We start from the raw sequence: 5,000 nt of genomic DNA on the forward strand, positions 1-5,000 counted from the left end.
TCCACCTGCCTGCTTTTAATGGCTGCACGCATCTACGAACCAGCTGGCCACTGAAACCCACCCAAACACCTACCCAACCACCTACCTACCCACCCACCCAACCACCTACCTACCTACCTACCCAACCACCTACCCACCCACCCACCCAACCACCTACCCACCCAACCACCTACCTACCTACCCACCCACCCACCGAACCACCTACCCTCCTACCTACCCAACTACCTACCTACCTACCCAACCACTTACCTACCCACCCACCCAACCACCTACCTACCTACCTATCTACCTACCTACCTACCCAACCACCTACCTACCTACCTACCCATCCACCCTCCTATCTGCCCACCTAACAGCACTTCAGCACCCCCCCCCCAGCCAAACCAAAGATAACCAGCTAGTTGAGAGTTGTGATCTAACACTGTCTAAAAAATCTTGTGTGTGGAGTTTTTTTTGGGAATAATGTTATGTCTTGATTTGAGATTAAGTAAGTAATAAGCTTTTATTGTGAGCTGTTTTTTTTTGTCCTTTCCAGCGTATTGTTGTCTTTGTTCTGTTGAGTTCTTTTGTCCCTGTATTTACCGAACCGTGATTGGCCAGATGTCCTCAAGGGAATTCTATGCAATACTGTTATACTGTACTACACCGTGACTTTTAATACACGCCTTTAAATGGTAAACACAATATTATTCTGGACTTTCCCACAAGGCCAGTACAGTAAGAGTGTGAAAAAAGGGTTCTTAGTCCTTGAAATAAGCATTCCACAGAAGACTCGATCTGATTTGTGCAGAAAAAAACCCTGGTGAATCACTTGAGGAAGTGAAAGTATGTCCTCACAATACGGCCTTGTGCTCGCCTGACCTGGACCCAGCTGTACCTCTACTGTAGTGCCAGGCCAGGCACGCACACACACACACACACACACACACACACACACACACACACACACACACACACACACACACACACACACACACGAAGCATATCACTTTCCATCCATAACGTCTGTTCACTCTCCTCGTTCTCATTCACATTGCGCCATGCCACACATTGTAAACCATGATGACGTCTTAGACATGTTCCCTGCGCAGACAGAGAGGCACTAGGACCCTGGGCCAAACCTTGGAGTCAGGCTGGGGTGGGTTGCAGTCACTCCCTTCCTCCTGCTCCTCCTGGTTCACTGTACCACACTCATAAATACAGGACCATACTGTAAAAAAAAGTGACTCACGCTGCCACACACACTCCCCACCCCCAACTCCCCTACACACACACACACACACACACACACACACACACACACACGCACACACATACGTACGTGCTGCCATTGACGCACCACACCCAGGATGACTCAGATGATCTTCTTCTAAGTGGTGTGTCAGTTCCTTTTTAGTCAGCGGAAACGTGACTGGAATACTTCACTGTGTCTCATAACCCGAACCCTAAATCCCCCCCCCCACCCACCTGCTCATCTCCCCCCTGGAAAGTCTATGTATTTCTGTTATGCTGTGTCTGATAAGAGTATTTATGAACGTGAAACTTTGTCTTATCTGTGTTGTTGTGCACACAAAAGCCATCTCATTTGGTTTAATTGGATCAGCATTAAAAGCTGCTGTACTTCTCTATGGGACTTTTAAGTAGCCTTAAGGCTTAGTGTTGTATGGGAGTAGGAGGTGTCGTTTGGGATCATGTGACTAGCACACAGAGTGTGGCTGCTTCATCTGTCCATCCAGTCCCTCCCTCCTCATCTCAGGGCCACGTGATCTGTCTCTTCTTCTGTCTACCTTGGTGTGCCTTGTTCCCATAGCTCTTTAGAGGTGTTTCAGACTCTAAACATGATTCTACATGTATTTATATATTTATAAATACATGGAATGCTATTTTTGTTTGTTTATATTTTGATGTATGTGTGCTTTCTATAACGGGTTTTAGATGAGGCTAGTACGAAGGTATGGGCTGTACAGTATTGATAGTTATCTTAACAGAAAGCCTTGATTTGGTTATGATTGTGAGATGCAGTACATGTTGGTTGGTTATGGAGTGGATAGGAGGGTCCAGAACAGGGGAGGCTGGTGGTGGTAGAAATCGGAGGACGGGCTCAACGTAATGCATGGGATGGAATGACAAATGGTATCAAATACACTATTGTTTGATACCATTCCTCATTCCATCCCATGCATTACAATGAGCCTGTCCTCCGATTTCCGCCTCCACCAGCCTCCCCTGGTCCAGAAGCTGTGTGAATGGTCTGGGAATGTAACTAGAGATGTTTGGAGTAAAGAGTCAAGAGGTTTAGGTAATTGAGAAAGGGTCAGGGTTTCAAAGAGTCTAACCTTGAGAAAGGGTTGTGGTTTGGAGGTTATGGAGATTGAGAAGGGTTCTGAGTTAGGAGGTGGAGAAAGGGGGTTTGATATGGAAGTGAGAAGATATGAGGAAAGGCTATGGAGTTAAGGAAAATAAAATGTGGACATGAAAGTATTTTGGAAATGCAGTGGAGAATTGGGTTAGAAGGTTTGAGGAGAAGACTGTCTATGTGTTCAGTATTGAGTGAGTGGCCAATGTTTTTATGGAGGTGGACAGCGCTGGCCTCAGTGAGGAACGAGCGTGACGGTGAAGACCTTTATATGAAGGTGTAGCTGAGCTTCTGGGGAGGCTGGTGGAGGTAGAAATCAGAGGACAGGCTCACTGGAATGCATGGAATGGTATAGACAACAATAGAATGAATGGTATCAAAAACAAACCATTGCATGGAAACCTTATTCCATGCATTACAACGAGCCCGTCCTTCCGATTTCTACCTCCACCAGCCTCCCCTGGTGAGCTAGGGTTAGTTAGTACTGTTGGGACAGGAGTTAGTACTGTTGGGACTTCACTCCCTATTCCATTGGTTCCATTGTACCAGGCAAATGTTGTCAAGCGCAGCTCTCAAATATTTGAAAGTATTTGTGACCCAGCACTCATTCACACGGACCCTCCATCCAGCCCTGAACGCATGAGAGAGTGAGACTGAAATAGCCAAGAGGGAAAACCTCTGAAGCATGTCTCACTGAGCTGAGAGTGCTGCAATGGCCGACTACAGTGCCAGCCCTGCTTGGTCATGAACACGCCTCTTTGTTCTCCCAGGTTCCCAGGAGAGAGAGACCACAGTGTTCTAGAATGTTTGTTGTGATCCTCAAGGCTCACTAGCGATGTCACCGGCGGACACACACACACACACACACAATAGTCTTTGTCTTAAGTCTGGGAGAGGGGACGTCACTCGTCACGGCCATGCTCCCAGCTCTCATTGTATACCATGCTGTCACCAGCCTAGAGGCTACGCTGTTGTGGTCGTCACAGGATTCGAACCTGGGTCTCCTGGTCTCGGGCAGGGTTACTCATTGCACAAGGGTGGTCACCGACCCACCTCCACTATGGCCAGGCTGTCGTTGTATGCTGTCACTAGCCTGTACATGTAGCATAGACATGGGTCTGTTCTCTTCTCTGTGGGCTAGCTCAGCTATGCGGTCACCAGAGATAGATAGTGTTGTCTTCTCTACGGCCTAGCTAGGCCATGCTGTCACCAGCCTGAAGGCTATGTATGTCATCTCTCACTATTTGCTGTCGTTGTAATGGAGAACTGGAGTAGGCTTTGCTGTCATTCCACAGCTGAGCTGGGACACCAGTATGCCAAGCTAGGCTAGGCTAGGCTAGGCTAGGGGGATTGAAATGTGTCCTTCCTCTCGGGTCAAAGACGATTGAAGACTTGAAGACTACAGCTAGCACAGTCACACTCTTCTGTGGACTTGTACAACGTGATGACGCTGTACCACCCGTAGGTGCCTGATAAAGCTGAGCTGATGTTATATACATGCCAATCATCTCATGGTCTGGCTAGGGCTGCGTTCATATTGTACACAAAATGCAACCGTTCTCCTTTCCTCGTAACTTGTCCCTGACTTCCCCTGTAGACGTTGGATAGTGTGGTCAAGGAAAAGCAGGATTGTAGAAAATCTGGCCGCAGCTCCGGTCGATGTGTGTGTTTTTATTCCTAGTCTGCACTCATCACACATTCCAGTACTGACATTCACTCTTTACCAGGGTAAGACTGAAGGAAACACACGAGTGACACTCAAACCAGTCAACAAGCACAAGCAAAAACTGTCAGAAGGAAATGTATGTTTATTTTGCATTTTATAGATTTTTAATATTGTATATGCTGTTTGGTTGCATTTTGAAATGTTCCATTGTTTAAAAAAAAAAAAAAAGAAAAAAACCCAAAACCCAAAAAAACAAATCTACATTGTATTCTGATCAACAACAATTTCATGCTCATTAAATATAATAGAAAACAAATGTTTCACTTGTTTTTCTCAATTGGTTTGGTTACTTCGACTGTACATGATGAGTCTGATCACCATATATACGGTGTAGTCTGACATACTGTATAATGGAGACACTGCCCCCTCAGGATAGGCTCTCAGAACATGTAATCCTCATCAAAGTGAACCTGTGACACCTTCATTCTAGTCTCCCGTGAGATTATGTTTCCATCTCAATCAGGTGACATGAGATCATAACAGCGGAGACTGGTGGGGGTAGAGGACGGGCTTATTGTAATGCATGGAATGGAATCAAACACACCATTGTTTGATACATTCCAAATTCCTTTCCGTGCGTTACAATGAGCCCGTCCACCGATGTCTACCTCCACTAGCCTCCCCTGGATCAAAACATGATCTTATTGTAATACATCATGTGACACCATAGAGGTTCATAAGCAAGTGCAAATGTGACTGAACAGAATTTAAACAACACAGAATCATTGTGGTCTGGGATGGAACGTTCTAAAACCACTTTAAAATACAAGTTGTGCTTTTTATTACCGCAAACACACTGTCACTCTCTACACATTCACCAGCATAGTTGAAGACAGAAACATCTCTGTCGAGATTTCTGTTATACCATCTGGTACATTATCATAACAATCAAATGATACACTAACTGCTGTTAGGCTA

The 5,000-nt window shown here is 45.7% G+C and overlaps 1 protein-coding gene across 1 annotated transcript in view; it reads left to right on the top strand.

Annotated features, from left to right (window-relative positions):
• Positions 1–503, top strand: part of stk17b (serine/threonine kinase 17b (apoptosis-inducing)) — an 8,023-nt gene extending 7,520 nt beyond the window's left edge. The window contains exon 7 of the mRNA XM_083681875.1: positions 1–503. This exon is cut by the window's left edge and continues 525 nt beyond it. The gene's annotated coding sequence lies outside the window, so the exon portion shown is untranslated.
• The last annotated feature ends 4,497 nt before the right edge of the window (positions 504–5,000 follow it).

This window comes from Argentina silus, assembly GCF_951799395.1.
Source record: "Argentina silus genome assembly, chromosome: 12".
NCBI classification, from domain to species: Eukaryota; Metazoa; Chordata; class Actinopteri; order Argentiniformes; family Argentinidae; genus Argentina; species Argentina silus.